The 15285-nt window shown below is 36.6% G+C and overlaps 1 protein-coding gene across 20 annotated transcripts in view; it reads right to left on the bottom strand.

Moving 5' to 3' along the window:
- SKAP1 (src kinase associated phosphoprotein 1) overlaps window positions 1-15285 on the bottom strand; it is a 329329-nt gene that overhangs the window by 235791 nt on the left and 78253 nt on the right. The window contains exon 1 of one of the 20 annotated variants that reach the window (XM_023204362.2): window positions 3354-3601. The exons of the other annotated variants lie outside the window; for them this stretch is intronic. The gene's annotated coding sequence lies outside the window, so the exon portion shown is untranslated. Of the gene's footprint in view, window positions 1-3353; window positions 3602-15285 lie in introns of those variants that run through there. 20 annotated transcript variants of the gene reach the window in all.

Below are 15285 nucleotides of genomic sequence, written 5' to 3'. Positions count from 1 at the left end.
GAAACAGTTAAATAAGTTCAAGAACCAACTTACCTGGATGAAAAATTTTCCACTCAAGTAACTCTGTCACTAAAACTTAGGAACTGTTAGCTTAGAGTGGAAATACCTCTTGCCACCAGAAAGAAATTTATCTATCATATTTAAATTAAAACATAGCTATATAAATTTATATTCAGCCAGGCATGGTGGGTTACGCCTATAATCCCAGCACTTTGGGAGGCCCAGGCAGGTGGATCACCTGAGGTCAGGAGTTCAAGATCAGCCTGGCCAATATGGTGAAACCCCATCTCCTTTTCTCAAAAATTAGCAGGGCGTGGTGGTGGGCGCCTGTAATCCCAGCTACTCAGGAGGCTAGGGCAGGAGAATCGCTTGAACCCAGGAGGTGGAGGTTGCACTGAGCCGAGATTGCACCATTGCACTCCAGCCTGGGTGACAAGAGCAAGACTCCATCTAAAAAAAGAAAAAAATTAAATTTATATTAATATATACTGTGTCTCCAATAATTACAACCTTTACCCTGCATGACTCTATTTCAAATGAAATAGGGACTGACCCAAAGGTTTAACCTTCTATACGTGATATAATATAGCAAGGTCAATAGTCTTTCTCTGAAAAGTAAGAGAAGTATTATAAAAATAGAGAGAACCTAGACTTTGCTGGAGTGTATTCCTATTTGTTCTGTAACATTAACAAAGTTTTTTCTTTGTAATTCTAGTTTACAGCCTAGGCAACCGACCTCTTAGGAATTCTAAAAGCCCTAAGAAGATAATATTTGTTCTGCAAAATGGCTTTGATAAAAGGTAATATATATACAATACTGAATTATGCAATTAATGCTAATCTCTTTTGTGTGTTTTCAATATACATTGGATTGTATTCTGTAGAAATGGCCGATGTTATTTTGATACTTTAAAAGGTTCAGACAGAAGATGTTAGCTCATTCAGAAACCGGAAGAAAAGGCTCTGTATTGCAAATGGCTTTCCTTAAAATCCCCCAAATAGAGGTACAGTCTGCTGATAAAAGGACACCGACAGCTGCTTATTTCATTTCACAAACATGAAAATAGGATTTTCAACTGAATTTAATATTATCTCAAATACTAATTTCCAAAGGAAATCACCAATGCTAATCTCAGTAAATACGGTAGAGTTTTGGCCTTGGATTTCAACTAGGGAGCTGTGAAACCAAACAACCTACATAGAATCTGTATTGCCTCACTTTAAAGGTTTATTTCCTACAATTAAACTAGAAAACTAGGGAGGTTATAAAATGATAAAAAGAGAATGGCTGTAGCCTTCTCTTTCCATAAATTAGATGATCATATCTAGACTCTTCTTCAAATGCTGTATGGTAGGTAGATGTCCATAACTGAGTTGAACACCTACAAATACAGGACTTTAGAAATAAACTATAAAGTTTATTATGGAAAAGATAAATAAAAATTGTAGAAAACTCACACAATAGTCATTGGCCAAAGCCAGAAGAGTTACTCTCCTTTATTAGTTTACTTATCAGGATACAAAGTTTATAGCTATGCTTACAGCATCACTGTGTAATTTCCGTAGTAACCAGAAAAATTCTCAAATACTGGACTGAGGATTAAAATGCTCAAATTTTACATCATTGGAAGTCCACTAAAATTATATTACCAACACAATCTAAATGGACTGCCTGGCTAGTAACCTGAAAGTGAGCTGCAAGGTTAAACAGAATTTTTATTTTAAGCCAAATAAAAATCCTTAAAAATAAAAAAAAGTACTGGCATTGTCAAGCAAAATTTAACTTTTGTAGGATATACTGAACATTATTTATAAACATTATTTATAAACTAGTTTTCTGCTTAGTTCAAAAATGTGGCAAATCTACCATTAAAGAAAAAGAACCTAGCCAAGCCAGTGGCTCACGCCTGTAATCCCAGCACTTTGGGAGGCCAAGGCAGGTGGATGACTTGAGCCTAGGAGTTCGAGACCAGCCTGGACAACATGATGAAACTCTGTCTCTACAAAAAGTAGAAAAATTAGCCAGGCATGGTGACTTGTGCCTGTGGTCCCAGCTACTTGAGAGGCTGAGACGGGGGGATTGTTTGAGCCAAGGAGGTAAAAGCTGCAGTGAGCCATGACTATGCCACTGCACTCCAACCTAGACAACAGAGTGAGCCCTGTCTCTAAAAAAAAAAAAAAAAAGAAAAGAAAAGAAAAAAGAAAAAAAGTACATGCTCGCATTCTCAGCTTTTTAAAAAAACATGCATATCAGGAAGGGCTTTTTTTTTTTTTTTTAAGTGAACTTTTTATTTTGGAATAATTTTAGATTTATGTAAGTGTTGCAAAGATAGTACAGAGTTCCTACACACCCTTCACCCAGTTTCCCCCAATGTCAACTTCTTACATAATTGAGGTCTATCTGCCAAAACCAATAAATTAACATTGGTATATTACTATTAACTAAACTACAGACTCTATTTGGATTTCACAAGTTTTCCATTAATGTCCTTTTTCTGTTTTAGGATCCAATCCAGGGTATCACATTGCCTTCACAGCCTCAGTTTTTAAAGTCTTACCCAAAACACCTGCCTGGGTTTGGCACTTGCTTTCCTAACTTCAGATGGAAAAGTCACTTCCACATGATTCCTATGGTTTCTGAGTATAGTCACCCAAGGTGTGCTTTCAACAGCCACTCCTGGTGTCAAACATGAGACAGTTTCTCTGTAAAGTACCCAGCGACAAAGATATACAACTCAATGCAGCAAAACAGAGCCTAGGTCAGTAGTACAAATGGTTGTGGTGCAGGACCATTTAGAAATAAGCTTTACACTCAAGTGCAATTAGTTCCTGATGATGGAGATGTTGTTATAAGTGTTCTTAGTGTCATATTAAGTGACCCAGTTCCCTTGGGCACACACAGAAACAAGGACTATAGCACCATATAAATAGACACTCCCGTGTAATTGAAATGAGTACAACTACTGAGGATGCATGGGTGAAAAGTTTTATAGAACAGCAATTACTGTGGTCATTTTGGATTTGTTTAAGTTTAAGAACATCATTTTTCTTTAAAACATAACCGTACGTGTTCTCTGGATTTGTCTATAGCTCTGACAATTGCAGTTCCAAATGGCCACAACTGTAGTCCAGTGGGATCAGACATAAATGATCACAAACTATAGTGACAGATATTTCCACTCAGCAGCTCTACAATTAGGGCTTAGAACTCCATCTGCTTAGAGTGGCTTTCTCAAAGCAAGACCCTTTGCCACTGGAGACACACTTTCCCTCTGCAACTCCAGCAGAATCAATATATTTCTATACAGATATATATTTTAACACACCATATCTCCATTAATCACATCCATTACCTTCAGTCCTTTCTCTTTGTATTTCTAAACAAGATCTGGTGGAACTATATCAAGGGTTCACCTGCTATTAGCAGGTAATTTGCTCCTGTAGCCTAAGTGTCATAAGAATCGGGCATTAGATACACTCCTTGGTATATTCAATGGCAGGTCCTCCACCAAGTATGTGCTGAGGGGCCCATAAGCGGGACGATTTCTCTCTTCTTTTTTTCTGAGAGTCAAACTCAATTTCATTCATGCTCCACAGAGTGATAAGTTGGGAATTTCTGAGGGTTGGAACAGAAAGATAAAGCAGCTTTGTGTCAGGTGTAATGTAATTATTTCCTAGGGTTTCTGTGCTATTTGTTTTTATTCCCTGTGTTTTCATTAACAGTTAATGAGCTTTCCCCCTTAATTCTGAAACAATAGGCTTGGCCACTAGAAGTTGGCTTTTTCTGCCACAGATTCAACCAGCTGTTGCTGCTCCATAAACTTTATGGAGAAGTGAATTAAACTGCTAAAACTTTCATTTACTAATTCAATTCCAAATAAAACAGGGAGAAAAATGAACCATGATGATGTTCCCCTTGTAACTATTTTAGTTCACAGCAAATCCGTTTAGTCCTGAATTTGCAGGTACTATTTTGAGACAAAAACAGGCCATAATGACAATTTTACCAGATAAATGAGAAAGAAATGAAAAAAGACAGAAAATGGTTTAAGCATTAAAAAAAGTGAGAAAATAACAAATAACAGAGAAAACATATAAGTTTGCTTATTCAATATGTAAAGGCTCGATTTTTTATGTTAGTCTACGTCATCATCTTTTATTTCTCTTCAAATTAATTGTGAGCTATATTATAAAGACTCTACTCATATTTGCAACCAACTGTTTATATGGCATGGTTAAAAACTAGGGTTTGCAGCCGGGCGTCGTGGCTCATGCCTCTAATCCTAGCACTTTGGGAGGCTGAGGCAGGCAGATCACCTGAGTTCAGGGTTTGAGACCAGCCTGACCAACATGGAAAACCCTGTCTCTACTAAAAATACAAAAAATTAGCTGGGAGTGGTGGCACATGCTTGTAATCCCAGCTGCTCGGGAGGCTGAGGCAGGAGAATCGCTTGAACCTCGGAGGCAGAGGTTGCGGTGAGCTGAAATTTGTGCCATTGCACTCCAGCCTGGGCAACAAGAGCGAAACTCCATCTCAAAAAAAAGAATGACAACAACAAAAAACACTAGGGTTTGCTATTACTTCACCAAGTATCTCTGGATTATATAAGGAAATTGAGATTAATTTAAAATTGAAAAATTTAAAATTATTGTTGTTGTTGGAAGGGAACACATGACTTCCTACTCTAATATTTAAGATCCCGTAAGAAATACAGCTCCCTCTTTAAACTAATAAATTCTCACTAAAATGCTATAAATAAGGCTCCCTGATCCAAGTCCAGTTAGTTTTCATGCTTGATAGCATTAATATTGCCAGATTTTCATGGGCCAATTTAATAGTAATGCAGCTCCCAAAGCTGAACTATAGTAAGATTAGCAAAACTGCAGCTTATTGTTCCTTATTATAACCATTCAACTAAGTTATTGAATCTAATACCAACTAAATAAATATGTTGGGTACAGATGTGACCATACATGAAATGTTACTCACATGTAAATATATTATAGAGCACATTTGCTGCACCAAAACTAAAATTCTGTCAGCACTTCCATTATAAATTACATACCATTTTGCACATATTCATGCATTAGAAGATGTACTACATTTTCCAGAGAACATCCTAGAGGCTTCACCAATTTCTAAATATCCATTTGGATCTGCGTGGTTAGTTCTTGTGATTAATCCATGTATAGTGAAGGTCTCAAATTCTTCTCTGTTCTATACAGTCAGACTTTCTGCCTATCTCTCTCTCTCTCTTTTTTTCCCCTTACTACATCTATCTATAACTCAGTGTATAAATATTCCTTTCCCCCCCCAAGGCCCTGGAAGTGAGTGTAATGGTACTGAATGTCATTAAGTCTACAGAACAAATGATAGGTCAGGTAAAGAAAGTTTCCATTTATCATTCTTTTAAAAAGTTGCTCCAACTGGATCTTGAATGTACAAGAAGTAAATTGAGCCTAAGACTACAGTTTTTAGCTTAGAATACTGTTTGCTAATTATGTAATCATGCTAAGAATAACAGCCTTCTTAAGAACCTTTAGAGATAACATTTGAGGAGAGTGGCACAGTCTAAATAATCACAAATGGAGCCAAATTGATTAGACACTCTTAGTATAATCACTATAACAACACCTGTGAATCCAACAACCGAAAGGGCAGCATAGCTTAATGATATTCTCAGAATGAAGTACATCTGTCAGTGGTGGTGGATGGGACAGGAAAATGTCAGTGGGAGCTAATTGAAAAGTTCTTTTTTTTTCTTTTTTCCCTCAAGAAAATGGTCCTTTGTAATGCAGTTTTTAATTTTGACCAGTAGGGTGAGCTGTAGTGTGTAGCATCATCCTAGTCAAAAAAAAAAAAAAAAAAAAAAGAAAAGAAAAAGAAACAAGAGAGAGAAAAAAGTAGCCACTGTGTGAACCTTTCTTCTCCTCTCCCACCCTCTAAGAAAATGTTGAGATTTTTAACCCTTCTTAGGTTTCATATAAAGGCATAACTCCTGGATGTTAACAAACTGGAGGGCTGGCAGCAACAAATATAAACCAGATAATTGTATATATGACAACCCACACTTCATAAAGCAAATTACAGCCTGTCAGCAATCATTCCAGCTTCACACTAACACATTTCATTACCACTGGTATTGTTCAACTGGTACTAAAATGGAACCTGATGAGTGGGAATATTTTCAACAGTAATGAGATTTTGACATAAATCAAAATATATAAACCTAGATATTTGGTAGTATATGGATAAATATATTGTTAAATGAATGCATTTATCATATGGTGACCAGGCAATCATAATCTGGAATTATTGGCTCATAGTTCTGTTTTGTTTGGTTTGTTTGTTTTCTGTATTCTCAGTCCTTAATTCTTATTACAAAGCTATCCAACTGAATTTTCAGTATCCTTTGACACATAGGAGAAAGTTAGCTATAATAAAAATAATTATATAATAGCTAGCTAAACTCCTACTGGGTACAAGCTCTGGGTCAAGGCTCTTTTGGACTATCTCATTTAATCCTCAAAACAATCCTGAGATGTATTATTAACCCAAAGATGAAGATAAAGAAATTGAGACACAAAGATAAAATAACTTACCCAAAGTCATATAAGTGACTTATAAGTGGCAGGGCCAGGCTTTTAGCCCAACTTGTCTGATTACTAAGCTCTTGTTCTAATCCACTGAACTATGTAGCCTGAAAATCTGCATGTTTAATAAATCATGATCATTACTCAAAGGCAAAGCATACTGAATGACAGCCAGTGAGTTAGCTTTATGGTATATGCTATCAATTAGTATTTTAACTTCAGTAAAGTGAATTTATAAATTATGATTATTAGTGATAATAGCAGTAGTCACATTAGGTATGGAGAGTAGAACTGACAGACAAAACCAAATGTGTTCAATGATTTGGTCAAGAAAGAAGTGGTCCAATTCACAGCTGAAATTTGTTATCAAGTAATGTAGTAATTCTTTCAAAATACCACTTTCTGGTATGAATTTCATGCTTGCAAAATTTAGAACAGCCACCTCAGGCTTAGTGAAATAAATATACTGAATTTTTTCCAGCACCTTCTGTTTGATTCTGTTGGATACTTAAATATAGCATTGACCTGGTTTGGTTAAAGAATGTGTTTCCTTTCTGGCACCAACATGCTTTAAGTCTCAGAGCAGAAAAATCCTTTGAAAAATATATAATGTCACATAAATGTAGCAATTTTATTACTATTGGTTCATCTTGCTCTCTTGTCCCACCTTTCCTTTCTCCCAAACAAGTTGTAGTAGACCTTAGCACTCATTTACAATCCCGATGCATTTTAGGGTCTATTATGCCCCAACTGATAAGCCAACACTACTTAAGAAACTTCTTGAGAGAAACTATAAGGCTAGTTGGATTCTAATATGTTCCATTAAAGAAGAATGAGATGGCTGGGTGCGGTGACTCACGCCTATAACTGCAGTACTTTGGGAGGCCAAGGCGGGTGGATCACCTGAGGTCAGGAGTTCAAGACCAGCGTGGCCAACATGGCAAAACCACATTTCTACTAAAAATACAAAAATTGGCTGGGCGTGGTGGTGGGTGCCTGTAATCCCAGCTACTCAGGAGGCTGAGGCAGAGAGAATTGCCTAAAACCCAGGAGGCTGAGATCGCACCACTGCACTCCAGACTGGGTGATAGAGCAAGACTCCGTTTCAAAAAAAAAAAAAAGAAGAATGAGACTACATGTTCTATAGGCTACAGGTAGATATAAGAAGTGTTTTTCAAAAGTCCAAGGAGTAAAAATAAAATAATACATAGTAAAGAATGGATTATGGGTAAGATTAGCAGGCCTAAACATGTGAGCCAGCTTTTAACATACTGAAGAAAGGGTAAGTTTTCTTTGCAATAACATAAACCTCCAATATCACTAAAGCTGTACTGGCAAATGGTGACAAGATTCAACCTCCCCACACCACATCCCATTCCAAAGAAGGATTCTCATTCACGTATTCGACAACATGTGTGTAACACCACTATCAACAGCCAAAACCTCTCGCTGTCAAGAATTCAGTTCAATATTTGGTTCCTTGGAAAAAACAGTTTCACATGAAAAAGTATCTCTTTATTTTAAAAAATTACTTTTTAATTGAGGTATCACTAACACGAATAAAGTGCATAAATCTTAAGGGTAAGTGGTATCATTTTTTTTTTTTGCTTTTTTTTTTTTTTTTTGAGACCGAGTCTCGCTATCACCCAGGCTGGAGTGCAGTGGCCGGATCTCAGCTCACCGCAAGCTCCGCCTCCCGGGTTCATGCCATTCTCCTGCCTCAGCCTCCGGAGTAGCTGGGACTACAGGCGCCCGCCACGTCGCCCTGCTAGTTTTTTTGTATTTTTTAGTAGAGACGGGGTTTCACCGTGTTAGCCAGGATGGTCTCGATCTCCTGACCTCGTGATCCACCCGTCTCGGCCTCCCAAAGTGCTGGGATTACAGGCTTGAGCCACCGCGCCCGGCCAGTGGTATCACTTTTTAAGTTTAGGAAAATACCTTTTAGAGATTAATCATGATCAAGAACTTTTCCAGGATGGCAAATATGTCTTAAATTCACATCAGCTGACAAGGATCGATAGCGTTCACAAGATTGGTTCTCCCACTATTTGCCTCACAAGAGTCAGCAGAAATTGCAATCTTTATTTTACATGTCATATAAATCCCCTTGCCTATAACTTAGCAGTCCCTTTCCTGTGCTCATGATACTTAGCCATCTTCATAAACAAGTTTCTGAGAGAAGCATGTGTTGATGAGAAGCCAAATGAAAAATAAGTGCTTTCTAATAGAATTGGGTCCACCTATTACATTATTAGCCTCAAAATATCAAGCAAATTCATTGGGTTTCAAGTCTGAAGGCTTAACCTACTTACTCACAAAAAAGTTTTAAGCAGAAAAACCAAAAAAGCTTGTATTCAAATGAACTACACTTTTCTCTCAATATTTTGTGTTTAGAGCATGAAAATTTGTTAGAGGCACAAGTCCTGATGAACACTAATTCTTATGTAAAAATTCTATGTTCAGAAACTATACTCCTCACCTGATCTTCTGTGTTGGTCCAGGAATAATACCTTCTAAGAGAAATCATTTATAAGTTGTTTTTTTCCTCAACCCTCAACCAGAGTCCCCTGGGCTAATCAAATAAACTTAAAGCAGTCATTAATTTTCAGTGACTTGATTTCCCCTGACATCTATGTGAAGACGAAAATCCAAGTTCTGTGAACTTCTAAAAAAACTAAGATCGGGTAAAAAAAGGTATTCATTATCAGTCACTGTGAGTATTATACAATACTAATTTAAAATTATTATTATTTTTGTTTTGAGACAGGGTCTCACTCTGTCACCCAGGCCAGAGTGCAATGGTGCAATTGTGGCTCCCTGAAGCCTTGACCTCTCAGGCTCAACTGATCCTCCCATCCCAACCTCCAAAGTAGCTGGGACCACAGGTGCACACCACCATGCTTGGCTAATTTTGGATCTTCTGTAAAGATGGGGTCTCTCTATATTGCCCAGGCTGGTCTGGAACTCCTGGGCTCAAGCAGTCAGCCTCCCTCGGCTTCCCAAAGTGCTGAGATTACAGATGTGAGCCACCATGCCTGGCCATATAACTTATTTTTAAATTCACTTTTTCACTTGAGGCCAGGAATAAGAGACCAGCCTGGCCAACATGGCAAACCCCCATCTCTACTAAAAGTACAAAAATCAGTAAGGCATGGTGGCACATCCCTGTAATCTCAACTACTTGGGTGGTTGAGGCATAAGAATTGGTTGAACCCGGGAGGTGGGGGTTGCAGTGAATTGAGATCGTGCCACTGCACTCCAGCCTGGGTGACAGAGCGAGACTCTGTCTAAAATAAATAAAAAATAAATAAAAATAAAAAATAAAAAAAATTCATTTTTAAATGATGAGTAAATTCAAACACCTATATATACCAACGTTCTCAAACATTAAACAACAGAGAATGCTATTTGACCACCATTAGGGCCTTGCTCATTAATTAACATTTCAAAATAAATAGGCCAGGAGCAGTGGCTCACGCCTGTAATTCCAGCACTTTGGCAGACTGAGGCAGGCAAATCTCTTGATCCCAAAAGTTTGATACCAGCGTGGTAACGTGGTGAGACCCTGTCTGTACAAAAAAATACAAAAATTAGCTGGGCATGGTGGCTCATGCCTGTAGTCCCAGCTACTGGGGAGGCCAAAGTGAGAGGATCACTTGATCCCGGGAGATGGAAGCTGCAGTGAGTGAGTCGAGATCAAGCCACTGCACTCCAGCCTAGGTGACAGAGTGAGATTCTGTCTCAAAAACTAAAATAAATATATAAACAAATAAAATAAATAGATAAAAACTTGAATGAATAAGAAACTGTTAATCATGATTCTACTGAAAAATAGATTACTACCATGCTGGGTTTTTTTTGTCTGTTTTGGAAAGCTTCTTTATTAAATAAAAAAAGTTAAGTATGCCCAGAGCAAAACCTTCAAATGTTACAAGAAGGCATATAATGAAAATTCATCTATCCTCTCTTCTCTTGATCCTTCTCTCCAGAGGCAACCATTGTGATATTTCTTGGGTGTTCTATTAATTTTTGTACCTAATATAACAAGGGTCTCTGTGTGTGTGGCATATGTATTTTTTTTGCTCTTTTTAAACAAATGCAACATTTGTTCTGTTGTGTATCCGGCTTTTCTTCCTAACCATTTATCTTGGCAATTGCTCCATATCAGCAATATAGATTTATCTCATTTTTTACTTTAACCAATTTTTAACATTAAAAAATAACACACGCACATGGTGAAAATTCAAATAGTACCAAAGAAGATTCTCTCTTTCATTCGTACCAATATCCCCCCTCAACAGTGGTTACCACTGTTAATGGTTACCACTGTTAACAGATTCATATGTATCCTTCCAAAAATATTCTATATACAAATAAAAACACGTGTGGTTGTGCCACACACACACACACACACAGAAACAAACTATACACACTGGTTTGCTCAAATTACCCTTTTCATCTAACAATACTCCTTGGAGAACCTTCCATATTACATATTACATACATATTACATATATATGTATCATTTTCTTTTAACTCTATATAGCATTCCATTAAATGGATATACATTTATTTAACTAGTCCCCTATTCCTGGACATTTAGGCTGTCTGTAGTCTTTGCTATTCCAAACAATGCTATAATGAACATCCTTGTACACAATACGTTGTGTAGGGAATACAGAAGGCAGCATTACCTGATTCCAGTGATTTCTTTTACCTGCATAAAATTTAGTTCTTTTTTAAATCTTTTTTTTTTTTTTTTTTTTTCTATATTTTGAGACGGAGTCTTGCTCTGTCACCCAGGCTGGAGTGCAGTGGCTTGATCTCGGCTCACTGCAAGCTCCGCCTCCTGGGTTTACGCCATTCTCCTGCCTCAGCCTCCCGAGTAGCTGGGACTACAGGCGCCCGCCACCTCGCCCGGCTAGTTTTTTGTATTTTTAGTAGAGACGGGGTTTCACCGTGTTAGCCAGGATGGTCTCAATCTCCTGACCTCCTGATCCGCCCACCTCGGCCTCCCAAAGTGCTGGGATTACAGGCTTGAGCCACCGCGCCCGGCCTCTTTTTTTAATCTTAATATCATCTACTACAGAATAGGAAGGACTTTTGGAAAGGACATAAAAATCTTACAAAATGTTAACTTTAAAAAGGAAAAAAGTGAGTCTTTTTGTTATAAAAAATCTTTGACAGTCATTGCAAAACAACTACTGCATTAATTTTAAAATGCATTATTCTGCCCTTTTTAAAAATGCATTATTCCACTAAAGAACACCCTACCAGTAGATGTATAGGAAGTAAAATATTCGAAAAGGTATCAAAATTAGTAATTAACTTCAAAAACAGTTTGTGTGTGTATCCACTTTCTACAGATTAATTTGTATAAAACGAAGCAAATAAGAAAAGGGGGGAAAATGCCCGAAGGAAGTCAAGCCACAAAAGCCGCTGTCAAGACTGCTGATGTCAGAAGGTTGGGCCAAAGCCAAAGGCAGGAGTATTCAGCCTGGGTTCATTTCCCCCCTATTAAATCCCCAAAAGACATAGAAAACATGCTGGAAGATTTCTTTTTTAAAAAAGTAGCATAGGTTGAGATAGTCTAGGTTCGAAACCAATGCTTGTGTTTATAAAATATCAGCATTCCAGGAATAGTGGTGGAAAGATACTTAACAATAAATTATAAATATTGTAAATTTAGACTTTTTCTTACATTTGCAAACACGTCATAAATTTGGGCTGTATTTCTTTGTATAAATCCTACTTATGACTGTGCTGAAACCTTTTGGCATGAATGCAAAGAGTATTTTCATAAATAAAACTTAGTAAAATCACTGTACACTCCATTAATTCAAAAACACTTCTCTTCAACTTCAAAGGAAATTTCCTTCCTCTTTTTTTTAAAGTGTAGATGGTGTTTCTTTGCTGCTTTAATGTTTTGCTTCTTGTAGTTGTCATAACTACATGCTTCAAGTATGTGACCACAAGGGACAAGAAGTTAAGCAACATTTGTGCTTCCATTCAACATGTCTCAGACACTATATAGCAAAAAGCTTGTAAATCTAGCCTCTGAAGTGGCTACCACCAATAAAAATGCTCTCTATAAATACAAACCTTACAAATCTATACATGGTAAGTTTCATGGCCCTACACCAGGGTTCAGCTATAATGAATGAATTAATTTTATGAAAAGATAAGTGAAATTTTTATTATCAAAGTTTCATACATGTATGTACTTGCCTCGCCCTACTTTGAGACATAATAATACTTGTTACCACTTTAGTAAGTGCCTACCATGTGGCAGGCACTCCTCATGAGTCATAATCTCATTAAAACTCATTACATCTCATAATAACTGTGAAGTAGATATTATTAGTGAGATTTTATATATAAGGAAACTGAAGCTTCAAGAAGTTATGTAATTTGCAGTAGCTAACAAAGTTTCTAAGCAGAGGAGCTGGGATTCTAATTCAGGTCTAATTTCAAAGCTTAGGCTCTTTTTATCATAAAACATTAACTTGAACAACAATTTAAAAAATCAGTTCACTATTCTATGTACTTTATATCCAGATGCAGAAAGCAATGTATGCATTAACATACTAGGTCTCATGACAGAGATAAAAGAATAATGTTACATTTTTAATCAATCTCAACCTTTTTCTTTTACCTTTGCATTATGGAGAAGTTTACACATGTATTGAAGTAGACAAAACAGTGTAACAAACTCCCTTATATACATCATTCAACTTCAACAAGTGTCAATTTATGGTGGATCTTGTCTCATCTATACTTACCCTGTTTCTTTCTCCTCTCCCATATTATTTGTCAGACATTATATCTTTAAATATCATAGCACACCTCTCTCTAAAATCAAGAACTCTTTTTAAAAAAATTAACCTCTAAAATAAAGAACTCTTTTTAACCTCTAAAATAAAGAACTCTTTTTAAAAAAATTAACCGTAATACCACTGCCACACCTAAAAAACATCAGTAGTTTCGTAATAATGTAAAATAACCAGTCAGTGTTCATATTTCTAATGCTCTCATAGATGTCGTTTTTAAAAATAGTTTGCTTGACTCATAATGCACATAAAGTTTATACATTCGTTGGTAAACCTCTTAAATCCCTTAATTTACAGTTAACCTGGCTTTATAATGTCCTTATTCACTTAGCACTATTTGTTTTTGCCAGGCTATATTTTTATTTGTTTACTTCTTTGTTTGTTTGTTTTGAGACAAGATCTCGCTCTGTCTCCTAGGCTGAAGTGCAGTGGCATGATCTTGGCTCACTGCAGTCTCAACCTGCCAGGCTCAAGTGATCCTCCCACCTCAGCCTCCCAAGCGGCTAGGGCCACAGGCCTGTGCCACCACGCCCAGCTAATTTTGTTTTTTTGTAGATACAGGGTCTCACCATGTTGCCCAGGTTGATCTCAAACTCCTGGGCTCAAGTGATATACCTGTCCTCAGCCTGCCAAAGTGCTGGGACTACAGGCATGAGCCACTGTACCTGGTCTGCCAGGCTATATTATTAGGCATTGATTTACTTTGACATTAATATAGGCTTGCCATTTCAAAACGAGATTTTTAAGCTTCACAAAGTAGAATTTTTTCGTATTGAAATATACTGAATAATTTTCTTAGAAACCCTTTACACCACTCATAGAGATACTCAAAGAATCTTTAAGTTGGCAAGAGATTCCACTGACCCATGTTTACCACTATCACAAATGTAATGTGAGTGACCACTGGACAGAAAAAAAAAGAGCTATTATTATATATAATATTCCCATGGTCTTCGCTAGATTTTTACTTAAATATTATGTCATTTGTTTTAGATTCTGGGCCTATGGTGGGAAATTCAATCTAATATTCATGAAGGTTTTTTTGTAGCAATAAATTTTGAATTATAAACATTATACCTTATAATCAAATTTTTGATTAAAAATTGTCACTAGCTCATTTTATAAAAGGGGAAACTGAAGCAAAATGAAGGAAATCAGTTTGCTCAATAACTTTAAGTAATAGTGTCATCAAATCTAAGGGCAAAATTAATACTGCCTTATCGATATCACCTTTTAGATATTGATTACTGAAATTATAAAAATTCCATGGCAAAAACTCCACTGGCTTTTCTTCGTAACTTTAAGTAAAAAATTAAATAGAAAAATTTTTTGAGTAAGCAGGACATGAATTATCAAAGCAATATTATGTCTTATTGTCAAGTAAAAACAAAAAGCCTTTTTCATGTTCTCCAATTATGTTTAAGCTCATTAAAAGTGCCCTTCCATTTATATCCCCTCTACATTAAAGTAATATATTCTTTGGATCATGTTTTATTTTCCCTGTTTCCTTTTTAAAATAAATATCACTCAGGAAGTTGACAGTGGACCAATAAGAAAACCTAGGTGGAAGTGTGAGAAAAAGAATTACTATTAATGTACCATTATGATAAAGAGAAACTACTGGCTTTTTTTTTTTTTTTTTTTTTTTAACTATGTCCAGGTACTAAGCTAGATGCTTACACACATTACTACTAATCCTCAACAACCTTGCAATGAGACTGAAAAACAGTCACGAAGAGTACGGGCTCTCTACCTCTGGAGATAATGGGCTCTAGAATCCATACAGGGTTTCTTATTGTATGAAACTTTCTGAAATTAGATAGTGGTGATGGTTGCACAACTTGTACTATACTATACTATA

The sequence above is a fragment of the Piliocolobus tephrosceles genome, chromosome 16 (assembly GCF_002776525.5).
Source record: "Piliocolobus tephrosceles isolate RC106 chromosome 16, ASM277652v3, whole genome shotgun sequence".
In the NCBI taxonomy this organism is placed as follows: domain Eukaryota; kingdom Metazoa; phylum Chordata; class Mammalia; order Primates; family Cercopithecidae; genus Piliocolobus; species Piliocolobus tephrosceles.
The sequence above is the reverse complement of the archived record's forward strand: the minus strand, read 5'-3'. Positions and strand labels throughout refer to the sequence as shown.